The sequence below is a fragment of the Pongo pygmaeus genome, chromosome 1 (genome assembly GCF_028885625.2).
Source record: "Pongo pygmaeus isolate AG05252 chromosome 1, NHGRI_mPonPyg2-v2.0_pri, whole genome shotgun sequence".
Lineage (NCBI taxonomy): Eukaryota > Metazoa > Chordata > Mammalia > Primates > Hominidae > Pongo > Pongo pygmaeus.
In genome coordinates, this window is record NC_072373.2 from 97,753,969 (window position 1) to 97,778,470 (window position 24,502).

General features: G+C 40.9%; 1 protein-coding gene across 4 annotated transcripts in view; it reads right to left on the reverse strand.

Moving 5' to 3' along the window:
* The window catches only part of LOC129016189 (late cornified envelope protein 2B), a 56,749-nt gene extending 32,253 nt beyond the window's left edge, over positions 1-24,496 (reverse strand). For all 4 annotated transcript variants that reach the window (XM_054455327.1, XM_054455318.1, XM_054455298.1 and 1 more), the window contains exon 1: positions 24,294-24,496. The gene's annotated coding sequence lies outside the window, so the exon portion shown is untranslated. The remainder of the gene's footprint in view (positions 1-24,293) is intronic.
* Between the last annotated feature and the right edge of the window lie 6 nt (positions 24,497-24,502).

The window sequence follows — 24,502 nt, forward strand, 5'->3', positions numbered from 1 at the left end:
TGTATATCTAGAAAATCCCATTGTTTCAGCCCAAAATCTCCTTACGCTGATAAGCAACTTCAGCAAAGTCTCAGGATACAAAATCAATGTACAAAAATCACAAGCATTCTTATACACTAGTAACAGACAAACAGAGAGCCAAATCCTGAGTGAACTCCCACTCACAATTGCTTCAAAGAGAATAAAATACCTAGGAATCCAACTTACAAGAGACGTGAAGGACCTCTTCAAGGAGAACTACAAACCACTGCTCAAGGAAATAAAAGAGGATACAAACACATGGAAGAACATTCCATGCTCACGGGTAGGAAGAATCAATATCGTGAAGATGGCCATATTGCCCAAGGTAATTTATAGATTCAATACCATCCCCATCAAGCTACCAATGACTTTCTTCACAGAATTGGAAAAAACTACTTTAAAGTTCATATGGAACCAAAAAAGAGCCCACATCACCAAGTCAATCCTAAGCCAAAAGAACAAAGCTGGAAGCATCACGCTACCTGACTTCAAACTCTACTACAAGGCTACAGTAACCAAAACAGCATGGTACTGGTACCAAAACAGAGATATAGACCAATGGAACAGAACAGAGCCCTCAGAAATAATACCACGTATCTACAACTATCTGATCTTTGACAAACTTGAGAAAAACAAGCAATGGGGAAAGTATTCCCTATTTAATAAATGGTACTGGGAAAACTGGCTAGCCATATGTAGAAAGCTGAAACTGGATCCCTTCCTTACACCTTATACAAAAATTAATTCAAGATGGATTAAAGACTTAAACATTAGACCTAAAACCATAAAAACCCTAGAAGAAAACCTAGGCAGTACCATTCAGGACATAGGCATGCGCAAAACTTCATGTCTAAAACACCAAAAGCAATGGCAACAAAAGCCAAAATTGACAAATGGGATCTAATTAAACTAAAGAGCTTGTGCACAGCAAAAGAAACTACCATCAGAGTGAACAGGCAACCTACAAAATGGGAGAAAATTTTTGCAACCTACTCATCTGACAAAGGGCTAATATCCAGAATCTACAATGAACTCAAACAAATTTACAAGAAAAAAACAAACAACCCCATCAAAAAGTGGGCAAAGGATATGAACAGACACTTCTCAAAAGAAGACATTTATGCAGCCAAAAAACACATGAAAAAATGCTCACCATCACTGGCCATCAGAGAAATGCAAATCAAAACCACAATGAGATACCATCTCACACCAGTTAGAATGGCAATCATTAAAAAATCAGGAAACAACAGGTGCTGGAGAGGATGTGGAGAAATAGGAGCACTTTTACACTGTTGGTGGGACTGTAAACTAGTTCAACCATTGTGGAAGTCAGTGTGGCGATTCCTCAGGGATCTAAAACTAGAAATACCATTCGGCCCAGCCATCCCATTACTGGGTATATACCCAAAGGACTATAAATCATGCTGCTATAAAGACACATACACACGTATGTTTATTGTGGCACTATTCACAATAGCAAAGACTTAGAACCAACCCAAATGTCCAACAGTGATAGACTGGATTAAGAAAATGTGGCATATATACACCATGGAATACTATGCAGCCATAAAAAATGATGAGTTCATGTCCTTTGTAGGGACATGGATGAAATTGGAAATCATCATTCTCAGTAAACTATCACAAGGACAAAAAACCAAACACCGCATATTCTCACTCATAGGTGGGAATTGAACAGTGAGAACACATGGATACAGGAAGGTGAACATCACACTCTGGGGACTGTTGTGGGGTGGGGGGAGGGGGGAGGGATAGCTTTAGGAGATATACCTAACGCTAAATGACAAGTTAATGGGTGCAGCACACCAGCATGGCACATGTATACATATGTAACTAACCTGCACATTGTGCACATGTACCCTAAAACTTAAAGTATAGTAATAATAAAATTAAAAAAAAGAACACAGATGCCTAGGAAACATGAGTGACATTTCAAAGGTCATGAATTACAGCTAGAATTGACACCAGGTTCCCTGACTGTAGTTACAGAGACCTGACCTCTATAGCCTTTCTTCTTCTTGCCAAATTAAGTAAGAGTTAATTGTTTTGACTAAATCAGCTCAGTCATCACTATCCTCACAACTAAAATAAATCCGAAGAGCACAGCTGCTTCTCAGAGGACAGCTGAGGGAGAAGCAGAGACCCAAAGTCCACCCTGAAGGACAGATTCCAGGAAGGATGGCTGGGTGGGGAGGGTTCTTCCTAATTCAAAACTCCAGAACAACCAGCCTAGGAATGGCTGTTACCTAAAGCAGGACCTCAAAGACAAACTCCAAATGTGGGGAAAATCAGAATGGAATGCTTCCACAATGAAAAATAAAAATAAAAAATAAAATGTGGCTTTGACCTGAGTTTTCCCAAAGAACAAATAGCATCTTTATCCAGACATTGGCTCCCTGTGCATCCCAAGTTAACTCTTCAGAGCTCCAGCCTAGAAGAGGGTGCAACTGGATAAAGGGTGTCTAGACCCTAGCCCCAGAGAGAGGTCCTGGGAGCTCCCAAGTCCTCCTTGATTTGCAGGGACAAGGAGAGAGGGAAACATCACAAATCACCCAGCACATGCCTGGTTGGGCAAGAGCCACTTCCTGCTCTTACTGGAGCCAAGCCTGGGTCTATAAAAGACACATACCCAGCTCCAGCACCTCATCTGCTCTGACTCCCTAGGGACATGCCTGTGCTCTTTTGTGTGACCAGGATGAATGAGAACCTGGGAGACCAGAGGGGTTGGAGAAGGACAGAGAGATTGGAGGAAGTAAAGAGTCTTAGGAAAAGAAATCAAATGCATTTGATTTCTGCCCTACTGAACAGGAATAAAATTCAGAGGGAGAGGAAACTATTGCCTTGTGGCTTAAGATGTCAGTGGCACTTTGCCACTCTGGAAACTGCCCTGGGCCAAAAGGCAAGTTTGCCAACCTCATCTATTTTAGGGGCTTGTTTTTATAATAATATGGTGGCACTTCAGAGAGTTTTGAATGCTGCATGCAGGACTATGAAGACTGAGAAATCCTTGTGTCCTTTTATAAAGGAGAATAAGATGTTGTTTACTACATCTGCATTTTAAATCCATGTACTTTTAATTAGAGGAAACATTTATATGTTTCCTCTGGATGCTTATTCATGTTTTCTAAATATCATTTACTATCGCCCTTCATAGTGATTCTAGAGGAGGTAAAAAACATGCCCCTTGATTTAACTAATCCATACCATGTCATTATTCTCTTCCAGGTTGATTGAACACCTGCCCAGATGTCCTGCCAGCAGAACCAGCAGCCGTGTCAGCCCCCTGCAAAGTGCCCTTCTAAGTGTATTCTGAAATGCCCCCCAAAGTGTCCATCCCAGTGCACAGCACTATGCCCAGTCTCTTCCTGCTGCAGCTCCAGCTCTGGGGGCTGCTGTGGCTCCAGCTCTGGGGGCTGCTGCAGCTCAGGAGGTGGTGGCTGCTGCCTGAGCACTACAGGTGCCACAGGTCCCACTGCCACAGACCCCAGAGCTCCAGCTACTGTGAATGTGAGCCTTCACAGGGCTCCAGCTGCTGCCACAGCTCTGGGAGCTGCTGCTGACTTGGGTCCTGAGGACCTCTGAAGTACACATGGGACAAAGCATCAAACAATTTGCTTCTCATTCTTCCATTCCCTCATTTCAACATCCTGGGGATGGTAGATCGCAAAGCTAACTCAGGCATTTCCACACGTAGAACATTCTGCTTATCTTCCATTTTCTTTGCAAAAATAAAGTTCCTGTTTCCTACTTAAAGTGTGCCCCGGTCACTCTCTCAGCCCTGCATAGTCCAGAATCATCAGTGAGCCCTTCTTCAGAGAGCCTGAGGCCAAGGCAGAGCTTGACTAAGGGGTGGGTAACTGGGCAGCTTCCCAGGGTTTGTGTGTGTGTGTGTGTGTGTGTGTGTTAAATATGAGATATAAGACTATCGCAAGAACAAAAAACCAAACACCGCATATTCTCACTCATAGGTGGGAATTGAACAATGAGAACACATGGACACAGGAAGGGGAACATCACACTTTGGGGACTGTTGTGGGGTGGGGGGAGGGGGGAGGGATAGCACTGGGAGATATACCTAATGCTAAATGACGAGTTAGTGGGTGCAGCGCACCAGCATGGCACATGTATACATACGTAACTAACCTGCACATTGCGCACATGTACCATAAAACCTAAAGTATAATAATAATAAATAAATTTTAAAAAGAAAAAAAAAAAAGAAAACATCACGAGAAGTGTAGTGACACTGAGGAATATGTACTCAGCTGAGCTTCTTTGGAGGAGTGAGCTTATGTAACAGAAGAAATGGAAAGCAGATAGAAGTGAAAATATGCTATCTCATCGCAGTTTAGGTTCATAAGCAGTCTTCTAATTATAGACATACCTGTCATTGCAAATAGCTTTAGTGTTTGTCACAGATACTGCTTTTTTTTTTTTTACAATTGAGATTTGCAGAACCCTGCATCCAGCAAGTCTGTCAGTGTCATTTTTCTAGGAGCATGTGTTCTTTGTGCCTTTTTGTCACATTTTGGAAAGTCTTAAAATATTTCAACTTTTTCATTATTATTATATGTGTCATGGTGATCTATGATCAGTGACCTTTGAATCAGTGTAATTACTTTGGGGGCACTATGAACTGCATTCATATAACACAGCAATCTTAATCAGTAAGTGTTGTGTGTGTTCTGACTGCCCCACCTATTGGCCATTCTCCTGTCTCTCTGTCTCCTGAGGTATTCCTATTCCTTGAGACACAACGGTATTGAAATTAGGCCAGTTTGTAACCCTACAATGGTCTCTAGGCATTCAAGTGAAGTGAAGAGTCACAAATCTCTCATTTTAAATAAAAGCTAGAAATAATTAAGCTGAATAAGAAAGGCATGTGGAAAGCCAAGCTATGCCTTTTGGTCCAGTTAGCCAAGTTGTGACTGCAAAGGAAAAGTTCTTGTAGGAAATTAAAAGTGCTACTCCAGTGAACACAAAAGTGTAAGAAAGCAAAACCGCCTTATTGCTGATATGTGCTGATATGGTAAAAAAAAAAAAAAAAAAAAATTAGTGGTCTGGATAATAGATCAAACCAGCCACAAGATTTCCTTAAGCCGAAACCTATTCCAAAGCAAAGCTCTAACTCTCTTCAATTCCATGAAGGCTGAGAAATGTGAGGAAGCTGCCGAAGAAAAGTTGGAAGCTAACAGAGGTTGGTTCATGATGTTTAAAGAAAGAAGCCATCTTCAAAACCTAAAGTGCAAGGTGAAGCAGCAAGGGCTGACGCAGAAACTGCAGCAAGTGATCCAGAAGATGTAGCTAAGATAATTGATAAAAGTGAATACACTAAGCAACAGATTTTTAATGTAGGTGAAACAGCCTTATATTGGAAGAAGATGCCATCTAGGACATTGATAGCTAGAGAGGAGAAATCAATGCCTGGCTTCAAAGTTTCAAAGAAAGGCTGACTCTTGTGGTAGGGACTAATGCAGCTGTTGACATTAAGTCTAAGTCAATGCTCATTTATAATTCCAAAAATCCTAGGGTCCTCAAGAATTATGCTAAATCTACTATGCCTGTGCTCTATAAAATGGAATAACAAAGCCTGGATGGCAGCACATGTGTTTACAGCATGGTTTACTGAATATTTTAAACCCACTTTTGAGGCCTATTGCTCAGAACAAAGGATACCTTTCAAAATATTACAGCTTATTCACAATGCACCTATTCAGCAAAGAGCTCTGATAGAGATGTACAAGATTAATCTTGTTTTCATGCCTACTAAGACAACATCTGTTATGAAGTCCATGAATCAAGAAGTAATTTGTTTTTTTGTTTGTTTGTTTTTGTTTTTGTTTTTTTCTTGAGACAGAGACTCACACTGTTGCCCAGGCTGGAGTGCAGTGGTGCGATCTTGGCTCACTGCAAGCTCCGCCTCCTGGGTTCATGCCATTCTCCTGCCTCAGCCTCCTGAGTAGCTGGGACTACAGGCACCTGCCACCACACCCAGCTAATTTTTTGAACTTTTAGTAGAGACGGGGTTTCACCGTGTTAGCCAGGATGGCCTCAATCTCCTGACCTCCTGATCTGCCCGCCTCGGCCTCCCAAAGTGCTGGGATTACAGGCGTGAGCCACTGCGCCTGGCCGTAATTTCAGTTTTAATCATCATTATTATATAAGAAATACATTTTGTAAGGCTATAGCTACCATAGACAGTGATTCCTCTGATGGGTCTGAGCTAAATCAATTGAAAACCTTCTAGAAAGGATGTCCCATTCTAGATACCATTAAGAAAATTCATGATTCATAGGACAATGTCAAAATATCAACATGAACAAGAGTTTGGAAGAAGTTGATTCCAACCCTCATGGATGACTTTGAGGGATTCAAGACTTCAGCGGAGAAAGTAACTGTATACGTGATGGAAATAGGAAGAGAAATACAAGTGGAGTCAGAAGATGGGACTGAATTGCTGCAATCTTATGACAAAATTTGAATAGATGTGGAGCTGCTTCTTACAGATGAACAAAGAAAGTGGTTTCTTGACATGGAATCTACTCCTGTGAAGATACTGTGATCATTATTGAATAACAACAAAGGATTTAAAATATTACATGAACTTTGTGATAAAGCAGCAGCAAGGTTTGAGAGGATTGACTCAAATTTTGAAAGCAGTTCCACTGTAAGTAAAATGTTATCAAACAGCATCACATGCTACAGAGAAATCTTTTGTGAATGGAAGTGTCAATCAGTGCAACAAATGTCATTGTTGTCTTATTTCAGAAAATTGTCACAACCACCCCACCTTCGGCAGCCACCACCCTGGTCAATCAGTGGCCATCAACATCAAGACAAGACCCTGCATCCGCAAAAATATTATAACTCACTGAAGGTTCACATTATGGTGTTTATTTTAGAAATGAAGTATTTTTAATTAAGATATCCACATTATTTCTTAAATGTAATGCTATTGCACACTTAATAGACTGTAGTATAATGTGAACATAACTTTCACATGCACCGAGAAGCCAAAAAATTCGTTTGACTTGGTTTATTGCAATATTTGCTTTACTGCAGTGGTCTGGAACTGAACCCACAGTATCTTCGAAATATGCCTATAGAGTAAATCCAGTTAATTGTAGAATTTTATTTTGCCGCTGGTGAAACATCCTTTTGTTTAAACCTTCTCCTATTACAGAGCTCAATCTCTCTTCTCAATCTGTGTTGAATATATATTTGCACAATACCAGATTGAAATTACCTGTAAAATGAGTTTGTCCAGATGCCTATGTGTCTCTGTCTAGTCTGGCCTATTACCTGGTGGTTAAGAGCATAGACTCTGAACCAAACTTCTTGGGTTTGAATTCCAGTCCTGCCACTTAGTAGCTGTGTGAACCTCTCTGAGCCTGAGATTACTAATCTGTAAAATGGGAATGATAATAATAATGTCTTCCTTGAAGAGTTGTTGTGAGTTAAATGGGTTAATATATGTAACATGCTAACAGCAGAGACTGTCCTAAAATGAAGCCTGTATAATTATTTGTTGTTGTTGCTGCTGGTGTTTTGCTGTGAAAAGTGAGTCTGGGTTGCCAGAAAGTCTGGACTAGGAAGCTGAACCAATGTCTCGTTTCCATTTGGACTTACTCAACAATCATACCCACCACAGGAGGCCAAAGCTAAAGTCCGTCACCCTTGTTGCTTTTCTTGCTTGCCAGGGCCAAGAACAGGTGAGAACTGAGAATACATTTTTAGAACACCCACAGCCCTCAAGATCCAACCAGAATATCTGCTTTCTTTCCAAGCTTAATCCTCTGGACATCATAGGGCCTATGACTCAGGAAAATGTTGGGGAAATGGCTCAAGTACCAACAGGGAAATAAAGACAACTTTCCCTAGTGTCAAACTGAGAAGAGTCTTTGTAGAGAAAATTCTAGACCCAGATTGGGCTGAGATTCTGATAACAGAGTGGCTCTGCATGTTATACAGCTATCTGCTCCTCCCTATCCCACTGCACATGCCACAGACTGGCCTTTGCCTATCTCCTGTACTAGAAAAATAACTGGTTGGGTGGCCATTCTACATATAGCTTACCCCAACCAAAAAAAAAAAAAAAAAACCTTCCGTACTGCAACAGTAACCATTTAGGATTCTTTTTCAATCAACTTTAAAATTGTAAAAATAATTTGGAAACTATGGGGATATAGAAAGAATAGATTAATAATCATCCCCACATATCCTGCCACCCAGATAGTACTATTGACACCCCTGCTTATTTGTACCAGAGCACACCTTTCATCCTACTGCCTTCAGGCACAAACTCATGCTATCTTTGGGCCTTGAAAACCTTCCTCCCTTTTAATTTTAATTAAATAAAAATTTACTGCCTCCAATTAGTCAAAGCTCATTGAGGGCAGAAATCAAGACCTATTAAACTGTCTCTGTCACCCAGCTCTAGCACAGACCTGAGTACAGAGCCAAGGAGAAGATATGCTGATTGGTCAATTGGTTGCCATGAGTCCCTTCAAAAGCTTCTCTCCAGTAACATACAGTGGACCCATATATGGAAGACGCTCATACTAATTGTTAATGTTTTGCTGTTGGGGCAAAAAAAATAGAAAGATATAAAGGAATGTGGACATTTCTATGGTTAAGAATGCCAATTAAACACTCTAACCCCACAACCACATCATAAGATGGCACCTAGACATGGGGTTTTTGTCAATATCATCACTTTTGACATCTTAAATATCATCAACATAAGGGGGCAGCTCTTTAAATAGTAAATATATTTCTAAAATTTTTTTTGGTGGGAGGCGCAACAAAATCTCATCCATTTATTCATTGACCAGTTATTTATTGAGTGCCAAATTTATGCCAGAAACTATTAAGTGACTTCTTAGTCTATTTTCTGCTGCCATGACAGAGTACCAAACACTAGTTAATTTTTTTCATGTCTCACTTGTAAGTGGGAGCTAAACAATGAGAACACATGGATGCAAAGAGGACAACAACAGACACCAGAGCCTACTTGAGGATGGAGACTGGGAGAAGAGAGAGAATCAAAAAAAGTACCTCTCAGCTACTATACTTATCACCCGGGCAACTAAATAATCTGTACACCAAACCCCCATAACATGCAATTTGCCTATATAACAATCCTGCACATGTACTCCTAAACCTAAAATAAAAGTTAGGGGGAAAAAAAGACTGGATAATTTAAACACAATAGTTTATTTGTTTTACAGTTCTGGAGGCTGGGAAGTCCAAGAGCATGGGGCTAGTATCTGGTAAGGGTTATTCTGTGGCAGAAGGCAGAAGGCCAAGTGAATATATGAGACAGAGAGAAAATGGGGACTGAATTTATTCCTTTATCAGGGACCCACTCCTGCAACAACTAGCCCACTCCCATGACAACAGCACTAATCCACTCATGACAGTGGAGCCCTCATGGCCCAATCACCTCTGAAAGGCCCAAATTTTCAACACTGTTACAATGGCAACCAAATTGCAACATGAGTGTTGGAGGGGACATTTAAACTATAGCATATAAACAAAACAATTTTAGTCTCTATCCTCATGGAGGTAACAAACTCATGGCTAAAGCAGCCAATTATGCAAGAAATTACTACAAAATGTGGACTGTGGGAGTGTATAGTAAGATAACCCAAGATAGTCCATGTAGGACTGAAGGGAGCTAGCTAATAAGAGTACCTTCTCAATGAGAACAGCCTACACCACCTCTCTGCTGCCCAAGACCCATCACAGACACAAGGCAGACTTTCACTGCCATTGAGACAAACACTAAGAATGGGTAACATGATGACACAAATGATGCCAAGGACTTCCAAGAATACAGAGCAATAACCCTCATACAGACGCTTTCAAAAATTACTTGGTAGTATCTACTAAAACTGAGCATATGCACAACTTGTGACCTATTCCCCAAACATAATCCTCCAAAATCCACATGTATATGTACCAAAGGCATATATAAGAATGGTCATGGCGGAACTACTTGTAACAAACAAAAAACTGAAACCTGACCAAATGTCCTTTAATCAGAGAATTAAGTGTGGAATGCTTACCCAATTAAATACTATATCACTATGAAAATTGACAAACTATAACTTCACATAACACTATGGATGAGTCTCATAAACATAATGCTGAGCAAAGAAACCAGGTGCAAAAGAGCACCTTAGCATATGGTTTCATTTCTATGAAGTTTGAAAACAAGCAAAATTAATCCATACTGTTAAAAATCAGGATAACAGTTACCTTTGGTGTGGATGGGAATAACGGTAACTCGAAAGGGGAGTAAGGAGAGCTTCTAAGATGCTGGTAATCATTTCTCTCTTGATCTGGGTGTTGTTATTTAAGTGTGTTACCTTTTTGAAAAAGCATCAAGCTGTATACAATGATTGTGTGCTTTGCTTTATGCATGTAATACTTCAATTAAGTTATCTTTTAAAACTCAGGAATTTTTCTCCCAGCAATAGCCAACTAGGTTGTTTTAGCTTCCCAATAAGAACAGCTAAAATATGTGGACAATGTGTTTCTAAACTCCTTTGAAGGCCCAGAAGAGGCACTAAGGTAGATTGCTGGATTTAGCAAATAAAAATACAAGACACCCAATTAAATGTAAATTTCAGATAAACAACAACTTTTTAGTATAAATCTCCAATACTATATAGTATATACGTACACTAAAAACGTATTTGCTGCTTATCCATTGTTTAAATTTAACTGGGCATCTTATATTTTATCTTGAAAGCCTATTCCAAGGCAGTGAAAACAGACGATGTCAAGACCTGGAAACAGAGGGGATCCAAGCAGGGTGGGTCAGGTATTTGGGACATGTATTCCCTGCAGCCATCTGTGAATGCTGAAAGTGAAAGTGGTGGCTAAGAAGATGAGAGGCCAAATCAAGATTTCAGCATCTCACTAGGAAGAAGTTCAGAGCTTGACAAGAAGGAGTGCAGGAAACACCAGGCCTCAGGTGGATCCCCAAACACTAATAGTAGAAGAAGTTTGTGCATGGAATGCCTAATCATTCTTGAAACTTTGGTTTGATATCTTTTGTCAGTGTGTCAAAATTCAGAGCGATTATTTCTTCATGTACTGCTTATTTCTGTTCTCTCTCTTCTTCTGGGATTCCAAGTATTATTATCTAGATATTAGAACTTTTCACTATAGTCCATACATATTTTGTATTTTTTTTTTGTATTTTCTGGTTGTTTGTCTTCCCTTGCTTCAATATTTTCTTCTGTCCAATCTAACAGTTGCTAATTATCTCTTCTGTTGTGCTCAGTCTGTTATTTAACCTCTCTACTGAGTTCTTAATTTCAGTTATTAATTTTTCAGGTCTAGACTTCCATGTTGTTACCTTTTAGAATTTCTAGATCCCTGTGCAAGTTTTCCACCTTGCCTTTTAATTTATTCAGCATACTAATCATAGATATTTTCAAATCTGTATCTCATAACTATACTAGCTAGATATCCTCGGTCTGTTTGCATTGCTTGTTTTCTCTTACTTTTTCTAGTCAAATTTTTAAAAATCTATTGGGTTTTTTTTTCATTAATTGTAGAGCTCTATATGAAAAATTTATAGAAGTCATTTAGTCTCTAAATGTTGATTTTATTTTGTTTCTAGCAAGCATCTAGGCTGGAAGCACTAACACTCCCAGGTAATACTAATCTGATCAGGGACTAAGATCATTCAAAGCCTGGCTTCAGTCTCTTTGCAGAATTGCAGGTTGCTTTTTTTTTTTTTTTTTTTTTTTTGAGACAGAGTCTTGCTCTGTCTCCCAAGCTGGAGTGCAGTGGTGCGATCTTGGCTCACTGCAACCTCTGCTTCCCAGGCTCAAATGATTCTCCTGCCTCAGCCTCCCAAGTAGCTGGAAACACAGGCACACACCACCATACCCGGCTAATTTTTGTGGCTAATTCTTGTGATTTTAGTAGAAACGGGGTTTCACCATGTTGCCAAGGCTGGACTCCAACTCCTGCGCTCAAGTGACCCTCTCACCTCCGCCTCCCAAAGTGCTGGGATTACAGGCATAAGCTACTGTGCCCTGCCAGGATGCTGCTCTATTTCTGATTCTTCTCATTCGTAGTTTATAGCCCTTCTGGCTCCAACCAAATCCTGGAGTGTTTACCAGAACCCCTCCTTCTCGACAGCCCTGAGTTCTAATTTTTGTCCTCCCTCCTCCCTGACCCCCATGAATTTTCTGAAAGATATATTCATATTCTCAACTTTCAGCTACAGCTTTTCAGAATTGGCAAATGTATCAAAAGAAAAGTTGTGTTACATTCTAGGCTGTCTCTTGGCTTCTCTGCTTTTTAGAATTTGGTCCCAAAAATCTTCACTGAATTGATAGGTTGATGACATATTTAGACAGATATTTTATTTTGTCTTTTCTAGCTTTTACAGTTATTCTCTGTGGAAATTTTGTATAAAGCAACCTACTTTTCCATTTCCAAAAGCAGGTCTTTTCTTTTACATCTAATGGTATATAAAATGTCCATGAATTCAATTGCTTGAATATTTACATTCCACAAATGAGTGAAAACATAAGAAGCTTGTCTTTCTGTGCCTGGCTTATTTCACTTGACATAATGTCTTCCAGTTCCATCCATGTTGTTGCAAATGACAGGATCTCATTCTTTTTATGGCTGAATAATACTCCCTTGTATATATGTACCATATTTTCTTTATCCATTCATCTGTTGATGGACACTTAGGTTGCTTCCAAATTTTGGCTATTGTGATTAGTACTGCAATAAACATAAAAGCACCGATATCTCTTCGGCATGCTGATTTCATTTCCTTTGGAGAAATACCAAGCAGTGGGATTGCTGGATCATATGGTAGTTATATCTTTAGTTTTTTGAGGAACCTCCATACTGTTCTCCATAGTGGCTGTACTAGTTTACGAATTCCCACCAATAATGTTCCCTTTTCTCCACATCCACTCCAGCATTCATTATTGCCTGTCTTTTGGATAAAAGTCATTTTTACTGGGGTGAGATTATATCTCATTGCAGTTTTAATTTACATTTCTCTAACAAGCGCTGATGAGTACCCTTTCATATGCCTGTTTGACATTTGTGTATCCACTTTTGATAAATGTCTATTCAGGTCTTTTGCCCAATTTTAAAAACAGGTTATTAGGCCAGGCATGGTGGCTCACTCCTGTAATCCTAGCACTTTGGGAGGCAAAGGCAGGTGGATCACCTGAGGTCAGGAGTTTGAGACCAGCCTGGCCAATATGGCGAAACCCCATCTCTACTAAAAATACAAAAATTAGCTGGGTGTGTTGGCATGGGCCTGTAATCCCAGCTACTAGGGAGGCTGAGGCAGGAGAATCACTTGAACCGGGAGGCAGAGGTTGAAATGAGCCATGATCATGCCACTGCACTCCAGCCTGGGTGACAGAGCAAGACTCTATCCCAAAAATAGAAAATAAATAAATGAAATAAAATCAGATTATTAGACTTTTTCCCTATAGAGTTGTTTGAGTTCCTTATATATTATTGTTACTAATCTCTTTTCAGATGGATAGTTTGCAAATATATTTTCCCATTCTGTGGGTTGTCTCTTCACTTCATTGATTATTCCTTTGCTGTGCAGAAGCTTTTTAATTTGATGTGATCCAGTTTGTCCATTTTGCTTTTGTTGCCTGTGCTTTGGGATATTACTTAAGAAATCTTTGCCCAGATCAACATCCTAGAGAGTTTCCCCAATGTTTCCTTATAGTAGTTTCATATTTTGAGGTCTAAGTCCATCAAGTCTTAGTCCATTTTGATTTGATTTTTTATATGGCCATAGATAGTGGTTGAGTTTCATTCTTCTGCATGTGGATATCCAGTTCTTCCAGCACCACTTATTGAAGAGACTGTCCTTTCCTCAATGTATATTCTTGGCACCTTAGTCAAAAATGAGTTTACTGGAGATATATGAATTTATTTCCGGATTTTCTATTTGATTCCATTGGTCTATATGTCTGTTTTTATGCCAGTACCATATGGTTTTGATTACTATACCTCTGTAGTATAATTTGAAGTCAGGTAATGTGATTCCTCTAGTTTTTTACTTTTTATCTTTTATTTTGGGTTCAGAGGTATATGTGCAGGTTTGTTATATAGGTAAACTCATGCCATAGGGGTTTATTGTACAGATTATTTCATCACCATGGTACTAAGCCTAGCACCCAATAGTTACTTTTTCTGATCCTCTCCCTCCTCCTACCCTCCAGCCTCAAGTAAGCCCCAGTGTCTGTTGTTCCCCTCCTTGTGTTCTCATCACTTAGCTCACACTTATAAGTGAGAAAGTGTGATATTTGGTTTTCTGTTCCTGCATTAGTTTGCTAAGTATAATGGTCTCCAGCTTCGTTTATGTTCCTGCAAAAGACATAATCTCATTATTTCTTATAGCTGCATTGTATTCCAAGGTGTATATGTACCACATTTTCTTTATCCAATCTGTCATTGATGGGCATTTTGGTTGAATCCATGTCTTTGCTATTGTGAATAGTGCTGCAATGAACGTATGTGTGCATGTGTCTTTATGGTAGAACAATTTATATTCCTTTGGGTATATCCCAGTAATGGGATTGCTATGTTGAATGATAGTTCTGTTTTTAGCTCTTTTAGGAATTACTGCATTGTTATCCACAATGGTTAAACTAACTCACACTCCCATCAACAGAGTATAAGCATTTTTTTTTTCTCTGCAACTTTGCCACCACCTGTTATTTTTTGGCTTTTTAATAGTAGCCATTCTGACTGGTGTGAGATGACATCTCACTGTGGTTTTGATTTGTGTTTCTGTAATGGTCAATGATACTGAACTTTTTTTTAACATGGTTGCTGGCTGCATGTATGTAATTTTTTGAAAAGTGTCTGTTCATTTACTTTGCCCACTTTTTAACGGGGTTGCTTTTTTCTTGTAAATTTGTTTAAGTTTCTTATAGATGCTGGATATTAGATCTTTGTCAGATGCTTAATTTGCAAAAATTTTCTCCCATTTTGTAGGGTTGTCTGTTTACTCTGTTATAGTTTCTTTTACTGTTCAGAAGCTCTTAAATTTAATTAGATCCCATTTGTCAATTTTTGCTTTTGTTGTAATTGTTTTTGGCATCTTCATCATGAAATCTTTGCCCATTCCTATGTCCAGAATGGTATTGCCTAAGTTGTCTTCCAAGGTTTTTATAGTTTTAGATTTTACACTTAAGTCTTTTATCCATCTTGAGTTGAATTTTGTATATGGTGTAAGGAAGGGGTCCAGTTTCTGTCTTCTGTTTATGATTAGACAATTATCTCAGCACAATTTATTGAATAGATAGTTCTTTCCCCATTGCTTATTTCTGTCAATTTTATTGAAGATCAGATGGCTATAGGTGTGCAGCCTTATTCCTGGGCTCTCTACTCTGTTCCATTTGTCTATGTGTCTGGTTTTGTACCGATAATATGCTGTTTTGATTACTGTAGCTCTGTAGTACAGTTTGAAACTGCGTAATGTCATTCCTCCAGCTTTGTTCTTTTTGCTTAGCATTGCTTTGGGTATTTGGGCTTTTTTTGGTTCCATTTAAATTTTAAAATAGTTTTTTCTAGTTTGTGAAGAATGTCATTTGTAGTTTGACACTTGATTTGTAAGCATTTTGTTGAGAATTTTTGCACCAATGTTTATCAAGGATATTGGCCTGCATTTTTCTTTTTTGTTGTGCCTCTGCCAGGTTTTTTGGTATCAGGATGATGCTGGCCTCACAGAATGAGTTGGGGAGTCATCCCTCCTCCTCAATATTTTGGAACAGTTTCAGTAGGGATAGTACCAGCTCTTCTTTGTACTTCTGGTAGGATTCAGCTGTGAATCCACCTGGTCCTGGGCTTTTTTTGGGGGTTGGTAGCGTGCTTATTACTTATTCAATTTTGGAATTCATTATTGGTCTGTTCAGGGAATCCATTCTTCCTGGTTCAGTCTTAGGAGACTGTATGTGTCCAAGAATTTATCCATCCCTTCCAGGTTTTCTAGTTTGTGTGCATAGAGGTGTTCATTGTAGCCTCTGATGGTTGTTTATATTTCTGTAGGGTCAGTGGTAACCTTCCCTGCTGTTTCTGATTGTGTTTATTTGGATCTTCTCTCTTTTCTTTATTAGTCTAGCTAGTGGTCTATTTATTTTATTAATTTTTTTCAAAAAACCAACTGCTGGATTTGTTGATCTTTTGAATGGTTTTTTGTGTGTGTGTCTTGATTGCCTTCGGTTTAGCTCTGATTTTGATTATTTCTTGTCTTCTGATAGCTTTGGGATTGGTTTCCTCTTGGTTCTCTCAGGTTTTTGTTTTGTTTTGCTTTTCTCCTCAGGATGGATTTGGCTAGTCTGGGTTTTGTGTGGTTTCACATAAATTTTAGGATTGTCTTTTCCATTTTTGTGAGGAATGTCAATGGTATTTTCATAAAGATTGCATTGAATCAGTAGATTGCTTGGGGTAGGTTTGGAAAGTTCTTTGTATTATCTCTTTGAATCAGCTTTCTATCCCAATCTCTATTCTCTTCTCTCCTCCTCTCTCTCTCTCTCTCTCTTCCTTTTCAAGGCCAATAAACCTTAGATTTTCCCTTTTGAGGCTGTTTTGTAGATCTTGTAGGCACACTTCTTTCATTTTTTTTTTCTTTTTTTTGGTCTCTCTGACTGTGTATTTTCAAACAGCCCATCTTCAAGCTCACTAATTCTTTCTTCTGCTTTACTGATTCTGCTGTTGAGAGACTCTGATGCATTCTTCAGTAAGCCAATTGAGTTTTTCGGCTCTGGAATTTCTGCTTGATTTTTAAAATTAGTTCAATCTCTTTGTTAAATTTATCTGATAGGATTCTGAATTCCTTCTCTGTGTTATCTTGAATTTTGTTGAGCTTCCTCAAAACAGGTATTTTGAATTCTCTGTGTGAAAGGTCACATATTGCTGTCACTCCAGGACTGGTCACTAGTGCCTTCTTTAGTTCATGTGGTGAGGTCATATTTTCCTGGATGGTTTTAATGCTTGTGGATGTTTATTCACGTCTGATCACCGAAGAGTTAGGTATTTATTGTAGACTTTGCAGTCTGGGCTTTTGAAGACAGACAGGACATCGCCCTGTCCTTGTGAAAGTTTCCAAATTTTCAAAGATAATTGTGTGTTGTGATCTAAATCTTTGGTCACTGCAGCAGTATCTGCATTAGGGGGTACCCCAAGCCCCACAATGCTGTGACTTTTGCAGAGTCGTAGAGGTACCGTTTTGGTGGTCTTGGGTAAGATCTATGAAAATTCCCTGGATTACCAGGCAGAGACTCTTGTTCTCTTTCTTTTACTTTCCCCCAGACAAACAGAATCTCTCTGTGCTGAACTTCCTGGAGCTATGGGAGGAGTGACATAAGCACCACTGCGATCACCACCACTGGGACTGTGCTGGGTCAGACTCAAGTTCAGCACAGCACTGGGTCTTACCCAAGGCCTTCAGTGACCACTGCCTGGCTACTGTTGATGTTCACTCAAGGCCCAAGGGCTCTTCAGTAAGCATGTGGTGAATCCAACTGGGCTTGTGTCCTACACTTCAGGGCAGTGAGCTATACCCCAGCCCAGGGCAGGCCCCAGGATGCCATGCAGGAGCCAGAGACTAGAGTTGGGAATCTTAGGAATCTACTTGGTCCTCTATTTTACTGTGGATAGCTGGCACCAAAGCCACTAAAGTCCTTCCCACTCTTTTTATTCTTTTCCTTATGCAGAAAGAGCCTCTCCCTATGGCCACCACCACTCCAGGCCCTCAGTGAATACTGCCTGGCTACCACTGATGTTCACTCAAGGACCAAGGGCATTTCAGTCAGCTTGTGGTAAATGCTGCCAGGCCTGGGTCTCTCTCTCCAGGGCAATGGGCTCCTCTCTGACCCAGGGTAGGTCCAGAAATGCTGTCCAGGAGCCAAGATCTGGAATCAGGGACCCTAGGAGCCTGCTTGGTGCTTATCCCACTGTGGTCGAGCCAGTGCCCAAGCTGCAGGACAAAGTTCCCTTTACTCTTTCCTCTCCTTTCCTAAAGCAGAAAGAGTCTTCTCCCATAGCCACCACAGCTGAAAAGGCACTGGGTCACCCCTGAAGCCAGCACAGCCCTGGGTCTTACCCAAAACCTGAGGTGAAAACTGTCTGGTTACCACGGATGATTATTCAAGGCCCAAGGGCTCTTTAGTCAGCAGGTAATGAATCCTGCCAGGACTGGGTCCTTCCCTTCAAGACGGTGGGTTCCCTTCTGGCCCAGACTGTGTCTAGAATTGTCAACTGGGAGCTAGGGCTGGGAATGGGAGCTTTAGGCCACTGCATGGTTCCCTATTATACTGTGGCTGAGCTGCTATCCAAGTTGCAAGGCTAAGTACTCTTTACTCTCTTCTGTCCTCTCCTCAAGTGTCAGGAAGGAGACTTTCCCAGGGCTGTAAGCTTTGCTGCCTAGGGTTGGGGAAGAAGTAAGACAAGCACTCCCTTGGCTGCCCTGGCTGGTGTCTCACTAGGTCATGTGCACCCCAAGTCCACTGGCTCCGAGCCCAGCACAGCACCAGGACTTGCTCAGGAATTTCAGTCCTTGTGGCCTAGACTGCCTTTCAAGTTTATTTAGAATCCCAGAGCACTTAGCCCATGGTAGTGGGGCTAGCCAGAACTCAGATTTCAACCCCTAGCATGGGTAATTCCTCTCTGGCTGGGGCTGGTCTAAAAGGTCTCTCCATGGGCATCAGCTGAATTCTACCCCATGTTTCTTTTTACTGTGACAAGGCAGAGCTGAGTTTCAATGCAAAGCCCCACAATCACTGCACTCTCTTTCCTCGAAGCACACAGTATCTCTCTCCATGCCATGCAGCTGCTGCCATGGGATGAGGAAGACATGGTGTCAGCCGTTCAAGATGGTCTTTCCTACCCTGTTCAGTGCCTTTTTCCTTGACATGATGTTAAAACCAGGTACTCTGATTGCTAACCTAATTTTTGGTTCATATAAAGGTGGTTTCTTGTGTGGATAGTTGTTCAATTTGGTGTTCTTGCAGAGGGGAAATTGCTGGAGGCTTCTATTTGACTATCTTGCTCCACCTCTCCCCACTGCCTTGCTTATTATATCATTAATTGATACTTATATTCTATACCATCAGGTTAATCCCTATTTTACTGATAAGGAAATTGAGGCATTGGGAAGTTAAGTAATTTACAGAGAGTAAATTTACAGAAGGTAATAGAGAACCCCCCACCCCCACATATTTGCCTCAGATCCTATCTAGCTCTTCCCCACACCTTTCACCCCTAACTCCTTCCCCCTCCCCATGCCTTTAATATGCAGTCAGTTCAACCATGACCCATAGCAGCTACAGAACACAGATGTTCTCAGGGAAGTCCAATCTCACTCCATAGATTTCCTCATATGGTTGAGAAAGCATTCAGAAATTGCTCAGTTACATCCAGGCAACTCTTTCTCTAACACTTATTTTCTCATCAAGTTGAATCCATAAGATCCCACTCCTAGGAAATGGAATAAAGAAGCAGGATATTCCTGTGTCCATGTGAGGGAACTCTGAAGAAACAGGGTCTTGACATCTTCAGGCATCCACACCTTTCCTGAGGGGGTTCAGATTACATGATTTCTTTAAGGCTCCTCTCCCAGAGCCTCAAATTAGATTTCAGCCTCCTTAGACCTCTCTGTCTCTCACCTGCTAGGTTCCTGTGAATATCCCAATGAGGAGGTTCCTCAGCTCACTACAGATGCTCCCCCTTGGCCCCACTCCTGGGCCAGAACAGGATCTCTCCTGTCAGATCCCCTGATTCTATTCTGGGCTGGATTCTCCATAGCATTTCCCAAGCACAGAGCAAGGAGGAGGCTCTTTGATGAGGTGGAGGGGACATGCTCAGCCCTGAGATCCAAATCCCTGCTGAGCCTTGAGTCTCATCTGGGGAGCATGGAGATGCAGTAGTCATAAGCAGAACAGAGCATGTTAATGGGGCAAGGGTACTCAGCTGTCAGAAGCCAGACATGGGCCAAGAACAAGAGCACGTGCCGTGGGAATTCCTGACATTAGCCAAACCCTTGGCCTCCGTGACTCTTCTTTTTTCAGTCTCCAAGTTCTCATTGATTTTCTGTTCCTAGATATGGCCACTATCCTCTCAGAACTGTGGGTTTAATTCAGCAAAGATTAATTAAACACCTTCCATAAAGACAATTCTCAGTTCATCATTGCTTAGGAATTCAACGGTGATAACATAAGGATCTCCCCCAAATTTTTCAAAGTTCAGTGGAATATTTGAAAACCATCTTATAATAATTAGAAGAGAAAAAGAAAGAAAGAAGGAAAGGGGGAGGGAAGAAAAAATGAAGGAAGGAAGGAAAGAACAAAGGAAGGAAGGGACAGTTGCACAGGTTTGAAGTTTGAATTATTGTTTTCCAATGAGATAGTCAAGACACTGAATCATCTAAAAATGGCCTTTGTGATGTCATCTGTGGTTCCCTCATTCCGTTTGACAGGAATAGTCATAACAGAGCATCAGTATGTGTACGGATATGTGGTGAATGTGTGTAGATGGGTGTGCTCAGAGCAGAAGGATGAAAAGTCTCTAGTACATAGCCATATGTCCCATAATGCCCAGGAACAATCACCATTGTACCATAAACTGGGAACTATTAGGAACACTGTGCTGTTGACAAGGTGGTCACTGCCTCCATGAATCTTCACATCAGTGATTTAAAGTTTTAGACACTTTTGTAACCACCCACCACTCTTAGCTGATTGGTGCTGCAATGACAACAGAAACATCATGTATGTTATTCACTGGCTTTGTTTGGTCTCATAGACCAAATTCGTTCTTGGTTAGCGGTGCAAAGGAAGGGAGGGAAAAGGAAGGGAGGGAGGGAAGGAGGAAGAAAGAAGAAAAGAATAGAGGCAAAGAGGGAGGGATGGAAGTAAGGAGGAGAAGTACAAGAAAATAATCAGAGTGTGATTCAGAAGTTTCCCTCCAGGACTCTCTTGACCAGTAGATCACAAGTCTCCACTATTTCTTCAAACATCCTGAACCTATATCCACTTCGGGGTCCTGCTGTGATCTCAAGCTCAAAATTCTCTAAAGAGAGCTTTCTATGCTCCTAATCATTAGGAGAGTTAATAACTTAATCTTGGCTCATTCATATCCTCCATCTTGCACAGACAATGAGTCACTAAGTCTTGAATATGCTTTTCTACAAATCCATTCTGTTCTCTCAGTCCCCTGGCCAGCAACTGATCTCCTTTCCTCCTGCCCTCTTTCAAATAGGTTAAAGGAGAGGGTGTGACCAGATGTTTCCTAAGAAGGAATAGACACACGGATACCTGGAGTCCCATAATCTCTAATCCAATGACGGGCTCCTTGGGAATCCCCAGGCTGCTCAATGGGGACTAAGCCTGAGGAAAGGGTGTTCCTTGGCGAAGCTTCATCTCCTCATTGGCAACAGAAAGCAACCCCTTGGGAGTTTCCATGGGGCCATCACAGGAGGAATGAGCAAGCACAGGATGCCAGGAAGGGCCTTTACCTGCTCTGCAAGTGTAAGAGGCTCGACCTGCTCCACCAATAGCCATGTCACACCTCAGAGCCCAGCCCTGGGATCTCCCAGGAAAGGGGGCTTCATCACGAGCCTTTCCTCCAGTCTGCCTCCACAGGTAGGAGTTCTTGTCTGAAACCAGGGAAGTTTCTCTGTGGCAGGATTCACAAGTCTTAGAAGAAAAGGTGAAAATGACTGAACAAGAAAAAAAAAAGGAAAGAGATTGGAGAATAAAGAGAAGTCCAGATAGAGAAGGAACTGGCCCTGGAATTGTATAGCCTTAAAGGCCAGGGCAAAGTGACTCTCAGCCCAGCCACTGTTCAACCTCCCTTGGCTGAGTTTCTGCAAGTAGCCGAGAGCCTGGCCCAGGCCATGTAGATCTATGAATACATGTACATGGCTACCTATCTATATTTATTTAGAGACAAAGAAGTCTTCTCACAGAAATTAACCTGGGTAAAAAATTTTCTTTCTGAAACTTGTTTATTTTACGTATATATTGTCTACATAATGTGATTTTAATTTCAAAAGGAAACTTTTTTTATTATTATTTGATGCATCTAAATATGTGCTAAATAGATCCTGCTGAGACAAGCTGCCAATAAAACCATCAGCCATCCCAAACACCTATCAAGTGCTTCACTCCTAAGTAATTCACCAAGTGCGTTCTAAAGTGACTACCTTTGACCAGCTCCAAGTCCTCTTCCAGGCTCATCTCACCATGGCTCCAGCTCTAGGAGCAGCTCAGATGCCTGAGCTGATCCCACCAATGTTACCACCTATGGTCATGGTATTGCAGTGGTCAGTAGTGGGAGCTTCCGTTGCTGCCACAGGTCAGTGACTGCTGCTGATGTGGGCCTGGCAGTCTCAGAAGAAGAGCATTAGGTGAACCAACAGTCCAAGAGATAAGTTTTCCCTGCTCTGAAGGTATCACAGCCCATTCTCCTCAACCTTTTGGGCTATGTCTGGAGAAGGCATTTGGTTCAGACAAGGATTAAGTCAGCAGGAGGCCCAGATTTCTCTAATAGCATGCTTCCCTCAAGGTGACCCCCTCCTTCTGTCCTTCTCTCACACCCATTTCACCAGTAAAGTCAGTGCAGCAGTGCGAATAGATCTATGTTTCCTTTACGTTCTTCTCATTCACACCACCCACTGTAGCATTCCACAAGTGCCCATTCACATCCTTTGCAATTGTCTCTTTTTATTATTATATCCTCTAAGGGAAGAAAGTAGGAGTACTTAAGGATATAAGGGCAAAATTATTTCCAGCATACCACTGCGACTAAAACTTAACAAAGCCTTGAGGACCCCATTCAGCAAACAGGAGCATGTTCCTCAAAACATGCGCCTGGCACACCCGTCCTAGCCTTTCACCAGCTTTCCACCCAGAATTCCCACTCTTCCATTCATAATTCTACGGAACTTTTTTTTTTTTTTTTTTTTTTTTAGACAGAGTCTTGCTCTGTCACTCAAGCTGGAGTACAGTTGTGTGATCTTGGCTTATTGCAACCTCTGCCTCCCCAGCTCAAGCGATTCTCCTGCCTCAGCCTTCCGAGTAGCTAGGATTACAGACACCCGGCACCACACCCAGATAATTTTTGTATTTTTAGTAGAGACGGGGTTTTGCCATGTTGGACAGGCTGGTTTTGAACTCCTGACCTCACAGGACTCTTAAAAGAATGCATGGTATTGCAATTGTTCAAAGTGGAGTGATAGGCAAAGGGAAGAAGGAACTAATATCCTCTAGCAGTGTATTTTGTGCCAAAGAACAAGCATCTTCAGGCTTTCATATACTCTGATCAAAATAACATTTTGCTTAAAATTATAATATAATTTAAATACATGATTATTAAAAACTTAATATGGTTTCAATTGTGATTATTTTCCTTGGAAGAATATATAGTATAATAAAGATTATTTAAAAATTCATGACAGTGGTTTTTATTTAGAGACTATAGCATATTGTATTATATTATTAGAGATGAATTCACTGATACATTTATCACTGATATAACTAAAACCAAATGGTAAATAATATTCAATTTATATGAATTCATCATATACAAACTTTAAGCATTATGACGGGTATTCATTAAGTGAAATGCATACAACCCATCAACCTCATCATTATCAACAAATTCAACAAAATTTTAATGAATTACTAACATAATATACAGGATTAAATTCAGCCTTACACATTTCACAGACAGCCAAAAACAGATGCCCCTTTTTTCCCATTAAGTGTGATTTCTATTGACCCCACAGATGGAGGTCACATTTGTATACCATCTGCTCCTCCCTCCACTCTACTTCTCTCCCCCCTCAGTGCCCTATGCCACCTGTAAGATGCCATGATATTTTCTGAAGGCACTACCTCTCAAGCCATGGCCCTAGCTCCATTCTTCCACCCCTTACTCAACCATATCTCATTCCCAAGGTCCAGTGAGCTCAGTGCAGCCAACACCCCAAGACAGGGGCTGATTCCATCATCCATCTAAAGGAATCCACAAAGCAATGGGGATTGACACCCAAAGGCAGTAACCCCAGGCCGGCCGTGTTTGTGCACACTTTTGCTGCATTGCTTAGCACATAGGATGTGATTTAATTGCTCAGTTGTCCATCTGGCCTTCTGAAAAGCTGTGAGCTAGTCAAGGAGAGAAATGTGTTCTGTTTGTCCCCATATTACCCGGGCCCACAAAGGACGTACCCTGACTTCAGAGCATGTGAGCTGAATGAACAAAAAAAGTGGAACAGCAGCCAGAGGGCCTGAACGGTGGATAATTGGACCGTCATCGAGATTTCCTTCTTCCCTTTTGTCATTCCTCAAGATATGTGCCTTAAGAATATGCTGAAAGCCTGGTCCTTGGGAGTGTGTGGTGCTTCCCCTCCCTTTGGGGAGCGAAAGAGGACACATAG